Source organism: Protopterus annectens, chromosome 10.part0, assembly GCF_019279795.1.
Source record: "Protopterus annectens isolate FY-2018-M chromosome 10.part0, PAN1.0, whole genome shotgun sequence".
Classification (NCBI taxonomy): Eukaryota; Metazoa; Chordata; order Ceratodontiformes; family Protopteridae; genus Protopterus; species Protopterus annectens.
The window spans coordinates 556,355,380-556,370,031 of record NC_056744.1 but is presented as its reverse complement, the minus strand read 5'-3'; positions in this window follow the sequence as shown (position 1 = coordinate 556,370,031).

Below are 14,652 nucleotides of genomic sequence, written 5' to 3'. Positions count from 1 at the left end.
ATGTTCAATAATAGCCTCACATCAGGCTTTGTGCCCACTGAATGGCGCACAACAACAGTTATCCCACTCCACAAAGGGGGAGCCACCACTGATCCCGGGAACTATCGACCTATTAGCCTGATGAGCCTGGTCTGCAAGGCCATGGAATGTATCATCATGGAACTCATAAACAAAGACATTGGTAACCTCCAAACTCTGGATTCCACCCAGTTCAGGTTTGTGAAAGGCAGATCATACCTCCTGAACCTGATCAACTTCTTTGAGGCAGTCACCAAAGCCGTAGATTAGGGTAAGGTGGTTCACACAGCCTATCTTGACCTTGTCAAGGCTTTCAACACCATCCCCCATTCTGGAATTATAGCTAAACTCACTAAACTAGGTATAAATCCCTATGTCACAAGATGGGTTGCCAACTGACTCACTGACAGAACCCACAATATAAAAGTTGCAGACACCAAATCTGACCTAGAAGCAGTGACAAGTGGAGTACCACAGGGTTCCGTCCTGGGACGTCTCCTGTTTGCTATCTACTTCTCTGATGCACAGGCTAACACTGAAGTCCTCTGGCTAATGAAGTTGACAGATGACTGCAAACTAGGAGCTATAGTCAAGTCCCCAAATTATGTGGACATCCTACAGAAGGGCCTCACTGAGACAGATGTCTGGTGTCAGAGCCATAGCCTCAAGCTCAATGCCAAAAAGTGCAGTGTCATTCCCTTTGGTATAAACTCTGTACCCATGAACTACTACATAGGCAGCAATCTACTTAACACCAAATGTGTGATAAGAGACCTTGGGACCCAGGTGGACAGTAGTCTCTCCTTTGATAGTCACATTGCCACAGTAGTCAGAAAGTCCTTCTACATGGCACACCTCATCATAAAAGGGTTCTCATCCAGGAAAAAAGAGGTCATTGTTCCCCTCTACTCGACACTCATTAGACCCATTATAGAGTACAACACCCCTTTTGGAATGTACCTCACAAGACATCTGCAGCAGCTGGAAAGGCCACAGAAGTACCTCACAAAGAGGATTACTGGCCTCAAACAAATGGCCTATACTGACCGCCTCAAAAATCTCCAGCTGTACTCCGTAGCATATTGCCTACTCCAAGGTGATCTCTGCCTAACATATAGAGCTATGTCATACACTGAGCTGTTGGACATGCTACACCTAAAGAAATCTCAATCCTCCAAGGTACACGCTCTAGGGACCTAAACCTTGTCACCACAATAAACAGGACATGCTGGAGGAATATATTCCTGTCCCAGAGACTTCCCATACTCTGGAGCAGGCTACCCATCTATGTCAAGCAAAATTCTTCATTAGCACTTTTCAAGAAAAATCTTGATGAGTGAATGGGAAATAGGAAATACACCCCGGGGATCACTTCTGTGTCTCTGCTCGACAGTGGCTCAGGAAAATAACTTTCTTGGGTGGAGTAAGCCATGGAACCTTGTTGGCTAGGCTTACGTAGGCCCTTGGGCTGATCGCCTAGTGCCTACCTATGAACCTATGGACCTATAAATAGACTTAAAAGAAAAAGTCATGGACATTCAGAATTGCCATGTAGCTGAAACACTTGATATCCTTATAGGGCAATTTGCATATATCCAATGTCACCTCTAATACAAAAGTATCACACAGTGGAAAGTCTAGGTTTGATAGATTTTTCTTGTTTTGGTTTTTTAACCGATTGTTTTTTCTGTGTGACTTTTTTACTCATGGTTTTAGTCTGCTAGTTGGGATATTTTGCAGTCACCCTAATGTTTATGGATATCAGTTGGGTATGACAACCCTGTGTAGCTAAATGTTAGCCAAACATTCCACTTATTCTCTGCTGATAAAACGATAAGAATGTAGAACTGTCCATGTCTACATCTAGTGGGGTTTGGTTTTATTGGCCTGAAATTTTCCATAAATAGACTTAAAAGAAAAATCATGGACGTTCAGAATTGCCGTTTAGCTGAAATCCTTGATATCCTTAAAGGGTAATTTTCATCTATTCCATGTTAGCACACAGTGGAAAGTCTAGATTTTTCTTTTTGTGTTGTTTAACATTTGTTTACCAGGAAAGTCTGACTTGGAATGAAGCCAGTTTTCAGCAGCGGACCAGGGAGAAACATTCTAGATGCATCTCTTTGTAATATGGGAGGAAACCCATACAAACAAAGGGAGGACATGAAGACTCAGCACAGAAGGCATCCCAGCCAAGAATCAAACCAGAAAATCTCTTGCTGTTACATGACTATGCAACTGCTGCACCACTGCACCGTCCAATGCATTGGAATACTGACAATGCACATTGCCGTCGTTGTTATTACATGCAGATGTGGAAGATTTGCCTTTTAATAGTAATTGTCATGTGTTTAATGTAATCATTCCATGTCAATATTCAATTCTCTACATAAATATATGTTTCTACTTTTAAACCAACCTTCACAAGCAGACGTGTTGCTGCTGTAGACATTGGTAACAGCCAATGCCCATATCACCTCTGATTATTCCAGTGTCTTCATCTTATGTGTCATAGTTATCTCCATGAATGGAGAGGAGGTATTCATCATCTGGTGTTAAAGGGATAAGTGCTGGAGGACCCTCTAGAGTAATGACATGGGCAATTGTATTCTGCCTATTCTTGGCTATAACGTGCCCTACCTACCATAAATGTTGCCCTCTCCAGCACTTTGATAATGTGAGTTTTTCTTCCACTGACTGCATTAATGTCCTTTTCAACCTGATTCCATACTTTTACCCTTTCAGTTTGTTTGGGATCCTTTACCAAGAAGATGTTTGCCATATGTCTTGAGAGTTGCCACAAGAGTAAGGCTTTCCTCATGGCTGATGATGTCATTTCTCTGCCTAAATTCCTTGTTCTGCATCATTACTGCACATAAAAATATGTCATGGTCATACACAAAAAAAATTGTTGATGTAATCATCAGTTAAGCAACACAACAATGAAAGCCCCATCCACAGAAAAAAGGAGACACAAATCTCATAATTATATACACAAGTAGAGTATCAGTTTAGTCATGTGACATTGAGCTGACATGTTTACACTATCATAAATACTTTCACAGCAGTAAGGAAAGCAGTCCTTCCCTTTTCTCCTTCTGTTTTCTTATCATAATACCATCACTTTCCTTCAACAGTGACATTCAGAAATCTCCACGTACAGACATATCTGTGTTGAACCAACAAAACATTCTTGCCACCTCATTACTTCAAAATTAAATCACTGCATTTCTACCAAATATGCAGACACCAAAGTAAATGATTTTCTCAGTTATCACCAGTCATTTTCACTTCTATTTATTTATTTCATTTATTTACATTTGGTAACCAGGTAGTGTCTGACTGGAAAAAAAAGCCTGTTTTCAGCAGAGACCTGGTGAGAAAAGCTCCCAAAGTAAAGTTACAATATTTATAGTCAGATATGCTAGTTACAATACAAAATGATTACTAAGTTTACATCATAACATAGTACAGTGTAAATCAAGTTAATAAAAGCTGATAAAACCACACATCAATCCAAAACAAATCAAGTGTGACATCAATACAACAACAATAAAATCAATCAATATTGAGTTACACCAGCAGAAACACAGAAGGAGAGTAGTGTGTTTACTTAGCCAGAGGAAGAACAGGAGCATAGCCAGGGATTGGAGAAGTAATTTGTAAGGAGTTGTTTGAAGCTATGGGTATTAGGTATAGCTAGTAGATGCTGGGGAAGGGAATTCTAAGTTTTGGCTATGGAGTACCTGTATAAAGAATCACCATAAGAGTTGTGAGTTTTGATAACTTTGAGCAAGCTTTTATCAGCTGACCTAAGTGAGGTAAAATTAGAATAGGGTTGTAAAAGGTTAGATAAGGCTGGGCAAAAGTCAGGGTTATGAATGATGGAGTGAGCTGCTATTAGCTGCTTTAGGGCTAGTAAGTTTGGGAGTTCAATCCAGTTTAGTTTTTGCAGGGCTATACAATGGTGAGTTCTGTGGGGAAGATTGGTAGCAAATTTGGCGATTTTATTACCGCAGGCTTCTAGGTTATTTAGGTCAGATTTATGAACGTTTGTGAAGACTTCAGAACAAAGGTGGAAAATATGTGAGCTCAGGCATTAGCTATTCTTGCATGATTAGAAAGATATGGTTTATCCCTGAAGAGATCATCTAATTTTGTGTGGACTTTTTTATTGTTAAAGCAATGTCTGTCAAATTTTAGGTTACAGCCTAGGGTAACACCAAGTAGTTTAGTATGTTCGACAGGTTCAATTTTTGTACCATTAGAGGCAAAGATAGAGAGATGAGTTTGTTGTTTTTTATTGAAGGAATTAGAAAATACCATGTTTGGTCCTGTTAGGGTTTACAATCAGTTGGTGGTCTAAGAGGTATTTTTCAATGTTATGAAGGGCAGTCTGAGACTTTACTTTGACTTCATTTATGGAGGTGGCAGAACAAATAAGGGAAGCATCATCAGCATATTGAATGATAGTGGCAGGTGAAGCTGCAGTTTAAAGATCACTAGTAAAGATAATAAAGAGAAGTGGGCCTAAGATAGAGCCTTGCGGGATGCTGACAGTGATGGGCAAAGGGGTGATAGTTTATGTTCCCATATAATGGCTTGTTTATGGCTGGAGGGGTAGCTGTGGAACCATTGTAGTGTATTTGAGCTGAAATTGAGAGAGACAAGTTTGTTTAGGATTTGATGGGATACAGTGTCAAACACTTTTGACATATCAAGGAAGGTGGCAGAGACAATGTGATTATTGTTTTTGAGGTGGTTTACAGTATTGGTGAAACTTAGACTGACAGTGTTAGTACTATGTTTGGGGCAGAAACCATGTTGAGTAGAAGTACTTTAATACTTTTTTATTCAGTAATGAGAGCTTTACAGTATTTACTCCAGCCATCCTGTTAGCCCATCACATGAGTAAACAAAACATTTCTTGATGTTAACTCAAAATATCTTCTATCATTGTGAACTGTATCATATTAATTTGCAATATCTGTATTATTTTTTCTTACCTTAAAAGGTCTGCTGTTTCCTAAATCATTTGAATTCTAACTCAAGTAATCACAAGTTAATAAGGAGGTGTTAAACTTTTTCAGATAAGTTCAGTGCAATTTACTTTATTTATTTATTTATTTATTTGACATTTGATTACTGAGAAAGTCAGACCAGACATAAAAACTATTTTCTGATGAGGCCATGGATAAAAACTCTATAGAAATAATACGGGTTTAATATAAAATGCATACATAATGTTAAAAAAGGAATGAGACTTGCACTGAGGATAACATGAGATGTAACAGCCTACAAAATAAGTTATAAAAAATTAGCAGAGGACCGTGAATAGTACAGATGTAAATACGGTAAGACAATAGAAAAACTGTAATAAGTTAGAATAAATATGGAGATAGGATTAAATAATTTGTATCAGTAAGTAAAAGAAACCATCTAATAATAAAAACTCAAGCTAAGGACCCAATTTCAATTTTCATTAAATGAGGTGCCAAATACAGAAGCCAGGTAGTTTGAGGAAAGATGACTGTGAAAAGGAAGAACATTTCAGAAGTTGAGATGTTAGAGGTAGAAGTAGAGGTAGTAAAGGAAATCATAGCATGGTGAAAGAGTAAGGAGAGAAAAAGATTAGTAGAAATGTGTTTTGTATGCAAATAAGCCCTTTTTAAATTTATCTGTGAGAATTGAGTAATATGTGAATATCTTTTTCTCTCCTTACTCTTTCACCATGCTATGATTTCCTTTACTACCTCTACTTCTACCTCTAACATCTCAACTTCTGAAATGTTCACTGCTTAAAATCTGTGTTTGCACGGCTTTGCGCGGTCGTGCTCATAGCGCAGCGCCGGTTAAACAAGGTTAAACTTGGTTAAACAAGGTTAAACTTTTTCTGGCTCCTCCAAGTCTGCTCTTCAATTTTTCCCTTAGAACTGTTATACTTGCATTCTAAACAGCCTATACTCTATCTGAAAAGCTCAACACTTGCTCCTAAAGCATTTCGTATACAGGTAAAGCACTCTTAAACAAACGAAAGTACTTCATTCACCTAAATTCTGTTGAGTACCCATTTCCCTATAGGTCCTTTCTGACTCAGTTGCACAGCAATCTTTTTCACTATTTCAAGCATGTCGAAGGGTCAGTTGCTGGCGTCCTCTCCTGTTCAGCTGGTGAATCTGGGAATCTTGAGGCAATGTTACAATTGCCTCATGTACACAGACAACCCTCTCCTCCTCCCAACAAATACAAATATATGCGAGAGATGCAACTATATAGCCAAACTGGAGGCTGAGCTCTCTCAATTCAGTACTGGCAAGACCAGTCAGGAGGAGAAGGTAACCATGCACACCACAAACCCAGTCTCACATAGAACTATCACAACTGCAAACCAAACACATAAACACACAAAAACATACTCGGAGGCGCTGATTAAAAAGCTACCAAAACAACAGAGGCCTCCAAAGCAGACACCCAAGCAACCACCACCTCAAGACATAGCACATGCAACACATAATTCACAAAGTAGTGTGCTAAACAGTCACAGCCCTTAAGGCCAAACAACATGCCAGACACACTTGTAATAGGTGACTCCATAGTCAGGCACACTGACGTCCCACTCACCAGACTGAACAAGGAGAGGGTCACAGTAAGCTGCCTGTCGGGAGCTAGAATCCACCACATAACACAAGCACTCAGGTCACTCCACAGCAAGTACAAATATGACTCAGTCATTGTACATGCCGGTGTGAACGACCTGAGACGTACCTCCCTGGACTACATGAAAAGAGACATAGAGGAGCTCTCTGATTATGTAGCCCAGGCCGGTATGACCCTGACCCTGAGCAGCATCTTACCATCACCAAGAATGATGCCACAGTACAAAGACAAAATGATCAGTTTTAACAATTGGCTTAATTACTGGTGTCATTCTAAGGGGATCCAGTGTCTGTCTGCTTGGGATGACATGCTTGACAAGCCACGCTGCTTTGCAAGGGATGGCTTGCACCTGTCACCCCTGGGCTTCTGGATATTGGCCAAGGCTCTTGCCACCCCCATAGTGCCTTTTTAGGCAAGGCTCAAATGACAAACCTACCTCCCTAGAAAACACAAGTGGAAAAAAACTAAGGGTAATGCTGCTCAATGCCAGAAGTCTAAACCTCAAGATGCACGCCCTCGAAGCCCTCCTCAGTATGGTGAACATTGATGTCTGTGCAGTGACTGAAACCTGGTTCAAGGCTCCTGAGAGCACCCCAGCACTATCAGGTTTTACCTCATATCATGCTTTCCGGCCCCAAAACTTGGACCGAACCACAAAAGGAGGGGGAGTATCCATTTTCATTAAAGATACCCACACCTCCTGGTTAGTGGCAACGCACGAAGCATCGGAGACTATCCAGGTGCAACTAACCATAGGCAAAACTGCCTTACAGTTTTTAGCATGCTACAGACCACCCTCTCCAACTCAGGAACCCCACACAGCCTTCCTGAAGACACTGGAGAGTATGAATGTCTCTCCAAATACCATCATTTTGGGAGACTTCAACTACCCAAACATAGACTGGGAACATTACTCAAGCCCCAATACCCTAGCCCAAAGGTTCCTAGAATTCATAAACTCAAATGCAATGGAACAACTAGTCACCATTCCCACAAGAGGAGACAATATACTAGACCTGATCATCACAAACATGGGGACAAAATGCTCCACACCAGAAGTACATCCCTCTTTGGTAAGATCAGACCATAAATTAATCTCACTGGAAATCCACTTCCCGCCCCCACCCCCTGCACAAAAGACCACAGTGAAGAACTTCTCAAAAGCAAACTTCACACTTCTTAAGACTGAAGTGGTATCTTTCAAGGCCCCTGGGCCAGTGGAAACCACAACCCACACTGCTGAATCCTTTGCAAATGCCTTCTATTGGCACCTTCAAGAATGCATGGATCATGCAATCCCAAATAAAACCAAGACCCATTCCCACAAAGGCAGGTGCCCAGTCTGGTGGACCCCAGCCATAAACAAACTTTACAACAGGAGGAGGAAGCTACTACATGACAGAGCAAAATCCTTAAAAGGGAAGGCATCTCTGATCAGTAATAGCAAAAAACTACGATCACTCATAAAATCATCCAAGGCCAACTTTGAGAGAAAAATCACAAAAGACACAAAAGACAATCACAAGGCCTTTTTTAGCTGTGTTAGAAACTTGGGTGGAAACTCCCAGATATGCTCAGAGTTAGTCCAAAATGACACAAAATACACTGAACCCACTGACATTGCCAACATTCTGGCAGACAGGTTCAGTGCAAATTTCTCCTCCCCCTCCCCCCCAAAAAGGAGAAATAACTATCCCAGCAGAGTGTAGCCTCCCTAACATCTCAGATGCCCAGGTGAGAGCCACCCTCTCTAAAGCTAAAAACACAGCATCAATGGGACCGGATGGTGTCCCAGGCTGTGTGCTACATGAACTCCAAGAGGAACCAAACCCACACATAAGGCTGCTGTTTAATCTCAGCCTCACTACAGGATACGTACCCAAAGAGTGGCGTACGGCAGCAGTGGTCCCACTTCACAAAGGCGGTGCTTCTACGGACCCTGGAAATTACCGCCCCATAAGTTTGACAAGCCTGGTCTGCAAAGCTATGGAGAGGATCATTATGGAACTCATAAACAAAGACATTGGGGACCTACAGACATTGGATCCTACCCAATTTGGCTTTGTCAAGGGCAGATCCTGCCTTTTGAACTTGGTCGACTTTTTTGAAACAGTCACTAAGGCCATTGATGAGGGTAAGGCAGTTCACACAGCCTGCCTTGACCTTGCAAAAGCCTTTGACACAATCCCCCACTCGGGCATCATAGACAAACTCACCAGCTTTAATGTAAACCCATATGTCACAAGATGGGTTGCAAACTGGCTCAAGGACAGAACCCACAGGGTCAGACTTGCTGGAGCTATGTCAGACTCTAAGCCAGTCACAAGCGGTGTCCCACAGGGCTCAGTCCTGGGACCCTCTTGTTCGGCATTTATTTTTCTAAGGTACAGGCAAACATAGGAGGATTGTGGCTGACAAATTTCGCAGATGACTGCAAACTGGGCGCCATAATTGATACTCCAGCGGACACAAACATCCTTCAGAGAGGCCTCATAGAAATGGATAATTGGTGCCAGAGCCATGGCCTTAAGCTTAACGCCAAAAAATGTATAGTCATACCCTTTGGGAAAAACAAGGTACCGACAAATTACCACATAGGTGGTAATCCATTAAGTACGGAAGAGGTAATCAGGGACCTAGGGACCCAGGTTGACCGTAACCTCTCATTTGACACTCACATTGCCAAAGTGGTTAGGAAGACCTTCTATATTGCCCACCTTATCATGAAGGGTTTCACATCTAGATCAAGAGAGGTCATTGTGCCCCTGTACTCTTCTCTTATCAGGCCAGTGATTGAGTACAATGCCCCATTTGGGATGTATCTCACCCGACACCTGCAGCAGTTGGAAAGACCCCAAAAGTTCCTCACCAAGAGGATAAATGGTCTTAAACATATGTCATAGGCTGCCCGACTGAAAAAAACTTCAGCTCTATTCAGTCGCATACCGCCTACTCAGAGGTGATCTGTGCCTGACGTACAAGGCCATGTCCAATCCTGAATTAATGGACATGCTCCACCTCAGAAAATCCAAATCCATCAGAGCCACGAGAACAAGTGACTTAAACCTCAACACAGAAATAAATAGAACATGCTGGAGGGACAGATTCATAACCCAGAGGCTCCCTACACTCTGGAACAGAATCCCAGTCCATGTTAGGCAGAGCCCCTCACTGACTCTATTCAAGAGAAATCTCGACGAGTGGATGGGAGATCGTAGGTTTACCCCGGGGGTCATCACTTTGTCACTACTAGACAGAGGCATAGTAAACTAATCCCTAAAAGGGCGTAGTATTCTGATCCTAAGGGGTGGTGTAAGCCACATACACTTTGGCTAAGCTTATAAATGCCCTAGGGCAGATAGCCTAGTATGAACCTATGAACCTATGAATTAGGTCTTGGCAGCTTAGGAATATGACCACAGGCTCATGTGAACATGCTGGGGAAAGTGGTGCAGTGTTCGGCAGACCCAGCATGCCAAGAAAATGTGTAGATAGCTTTCGTTATGCTCAAAGCTGACCACATTTAGAAAACACAAAATGGTCCACAGCCATAAAGTATAATCCCAGCCCATCTTGTATCATCTGGCACACCTTATCACCTCAAAGCACTCACCATTTACTAAGTGTCGGTATTTACATATGCACACAATTTTTATTTCTGCATAAAGCATTCCCCCCAAAAAAAATAATAAGATGGCTGCTACACTGCATAAATGACATTTAGGTGTACTATTCAAAAAAGGTAGCAAAAGCAATGCACAGTAGCAATAGCAATTATAATTAATATAAAAAATGATGGTGATTTCATTAATGACTTTTATCCACCATTTAAATAAAATGTGAATGTATTCTTTAAAAAATGTAGTTGACAAACCATTTTGATCAAACCAAACTTGGCAATAATAATTGTACCTAGTCTAATGCCTGTACTGGTTGACGGGGTTTGGTTAAAGCTATGCCACACACCAGAAATAGTGGTTCTAAACCTGTGAATCACAGCTCTGCTCATACATTTTTTTTTAATTTGAGTACTGGTACTTCGAATTATGGCAGCACCTGCGAAGGCATGAAGGAGTCTGAAATGATGCTCTACCTTTTGGGTGATTCACACCTGAATAAGACCCAGGCTTGTGTAAGGGGTAGTGTGTGGAAAAAAAATAGACATTTATCAGAAGTTAGGTGAGTACCTGTCATCCCTGACAGGAATAATCTGTTCCAGCCAGTAATGTTGTTACAGTTACAGTGACTTACAGAAGTGTAAGCCTAACCATCTGGACAAATGGGTTGACCAGGTAGTGGTGAGAAGACCAGAGTTCTACAGTAAGTATTATTTTATTTTTTTTTTATTTTATTGTATTTTATTTATTTATTTATTTATTTATTTATTTATTAGTCATATCAAGCATAGGTTTAAAAAATAAACTATAAGGATGTTGCATAACTGACAGAATTTGCTAGAAGAAATGTGAGGAACTGCAAATATGTATCTGTAATACAAGGCAAAAGAAAGAGTCACATATCATAAAGTATATGCAGACAGGTTTTGTAAAGAAAGAATTTTGTTTGTGTAGGATTGAAAAATATTTATTAGTATGAAAACTGTATAAGACAGTAATTTCTTCCACAATGTTGAGTATACGTACAAGATAGTGAATTCAGTCTGGCACCACACCATAGCCAGAGTAGAAGATGAGGGAGGAGGTGGAGTTTGCAGTGTCAAATGAATGACCAGCACATAGTTTAGTGAGAAATGACCAGTTGTGTTTTAGTTTGCCACCTTTTCTTGTGGCTAAAACCAGACCGAGGCCACACTCTTTGAAACTCCCATAACTCTACACATCTCCTCCACTCTCTCACTCATTTTCTGCCCATTTTGTGTCATCATTGTCATATCAGATAAGGAGGAGTACCCTCTTTTTTCCATTCATGATGCTTTCTTTCTAATAATTTACTATGTTTTTCTGCATAAATGCATAGTAAATTCTCCAATTTGTCAAACTCTAATACTCTGTTTCTTTTTAAACCATCCCCTTATTTGCTTAAAATTATTAGGTAGAAAAGTATGAAAGCATACATCATTGCCCTAAAGTATATCCACTGCATCCACCTATAACAATAAATATGTTTTTGTTTAATGAAGATTGAATTGAAAGGAACTGAAAACTTCCTTGAATTGCTACATTTTTCTGTGTTTATATGGCTTCTGCTTCTGACTTAACAAAATTCACAGGCTGTTATATGAAACAGCAATTTAGATATTCAGACCATAGCAGTTAAATGTAGTACTGAGACTGAAAGTATATGGAAAGACTTCAGGTAACAGGCTTTTCCCAAATATGCAAGTTGTACACAAATACACAAGTGTAACAATTTGAGCAGCAGAAAAAAAAATTGTAAGAACCAAACCAACATGAGAATGGAGAAAAACTTTGTCAGTAGGGATGACTGCAAGTAGTGTTACAGAAAATAGGCAAGAGGTGGAATTTACTGGAGAAGACTCGCAAAGTAGCAAAGTAATTGGCAACAAATAACTAAAGAGGGAAAGGTAACAGAGTTGAATGAGGCCAATAATATGTTTGGACTGAAGGCTAGGGACTGCATTTTCTATCAGGGATTGGTATCAGAGTATAGGAAAAGAAAAAAGGATAGGGGAATCTTAAGGGGAAGACCTGTACTGATAGAGTTTTTAACTGAATCTAGAACAGAATCAGATTTTAAAAAAGGTATAATTAGTAGGGCATATAAAATAATGCATGATAACTACAAGAATCAATCAGAGAAGGTTGGAAATAATTGAGAAGAGAGACTGGGAAAGCAATTTACAAGAGAACAATGAAGTATAGCTCTCAAGTATGCAACAATATTCAGAAAGTTTAGGAAGTTTCCTTGGAAGTGTTTTCAAATTAATTTTTTATTACCCAAGCAGACTTCAAAGAATTTTTCCTCAAGTAGATAGCAAATGTTGGATGTGTGAGGGGGAGGAATGTGGTAAATGGAAACATATGTTTTGGGAGTGTAAGAAGCTGTCACATTTAAAAAATGGTCTACAGAGTACTCTGTCATAAATATTTGGTGATTGGAGGTGTGTGGCCAAAATGGTGAAAGGCTAGCAGCATAATTTTTCTGCTCTGCAATTTGAAATATATTTCTGACAGGCAATTTTAATTTTAAGATGTCCTAAATATGTATTTTTTGTGTGGAATGATCTTCCTAACATCATATTGAAGGATATTATTTAAAAAAAAAACGTAATATACTTTAACTTTTCCTATCAACATTTGATCTGAATGGTTTATCCCAGTAACCACAAAATGAGTAATCTGAAAGCTAATTCACAAGATTTATCTTTAAAAAAAAACTGCAGTCGGTTCTTACAAATATATGAGAACTGTCAATAAAATGGATAAAATAGACAATAAATTAGATAACTTCTAAAATAAATGTACAAAACAAATGGAATAAATGCATGAGAATATAAGCCAACAGAAAACTCAGATTTTTGGGGATAGAAGCTTTTAGTGATATATAAGGAAGGATGTTGGAAGAAGAACACAACACTGAATTTCTACTAAAACTAAATACTTTGTTTATGAACAAAAGAGAAGACCTAGAAACAGAACAAGAAGAAATAATATCTGAGTATTTGGCTTATGGGAGAAAATAGAAGGTAACAATATATTGAACTTTCTTACATCTTGGCTTCCAAAAACTTTAAACTTACCTGAATCCATATAGTTTGGTATTGAAAGTACTCATAGCTCCCTGTCTGTTCCTTCATTGAAGAAAACCTCATAACCAAGGTCCATAATTGCTAGCTTCTTCTCAAGCCAAGATAAAGTAGTAATATTAAACACAGCATGGACTAGTATTCCAACTAAAATAAATGACAATATACTAAGATTCAATAATGATTACAACAGTAATAACAAAAAGAAAAGAATTCAGATTAAAGTACATTTACTGTTTCCTGCAATACTTAAAATATTCCTTCTGGATACCAAAATATTTGAAAGTTTGGCATCTGCCACAGCTTTCCTAATAACAAATAAAATCCTGAACAAATGGAAGAGACTCAATGGAATAATAGCTCTTCGAAGAGCCATGCAGAAAAAAATGGATGTAAAGATTATGAAAAGAAGAAGAAACTAAAAGATAAATTACTTTTTTTTTTAATATAAAACATGACTTTATTTTATTTTACATAAATACAAGAAGATTGTTGTAAGTATTGTGTTATGTAAGCACTATCTTATCTCAACCAAATATGAAAAAAAGATACACCCCCGGATTCATGAATCCTCTGTGTAAGACTAAATAAGTCTTACTCGAAGGCTGCAGTTGAACGGTATGACGTCAGCATGCCATGAATATTCATGGGGGCATGCTGATTCAACCCCAAGTCTAACACGGACCATGCAGGCAAGCAGGGGGCGTGTCCAACTGCCGAGCAGTGTAAAGGTCCACACTCCTGCAAGTGTGTGAAATGCAAAATGTCAACACACAAGAGCGAGTCCGCTCAAATGTCCATGTACCCAAGACCACACTCCCTGACATTGTAAACCCCAAGCACAGTTATAAAAAGTAAAACATTATTTTTTTTTCTAATTCCCGATATAGCTGACCGTATTTGCGCGTGTGTGCGTGGCTGTACCCATTGCTTAGCTGCAATTAGCAATCTCGACATGGAAGAGCATAATAAGGAATGTTTATGCAAATTACTCCAGATAGTAATAGCGTAGTGGTAGAGCGTTCGCACAAAAAGGAGGCATTCACGGTTCGAGTCCCACCACTCCCCTTCCTATTTTATCTTCAAAATTAGTATATGAAATAATTCTTGACATATATGATTAAACTTTTACTAAAAAGCATTGAAATGGCCTATGTATCAGTGAACAAAATGTATATTTATAAAAGAACCTGACATATAATTGCCTGCAGTTAAGCAACGCTTTACCCAGTGCAATATAGTTGCCCATA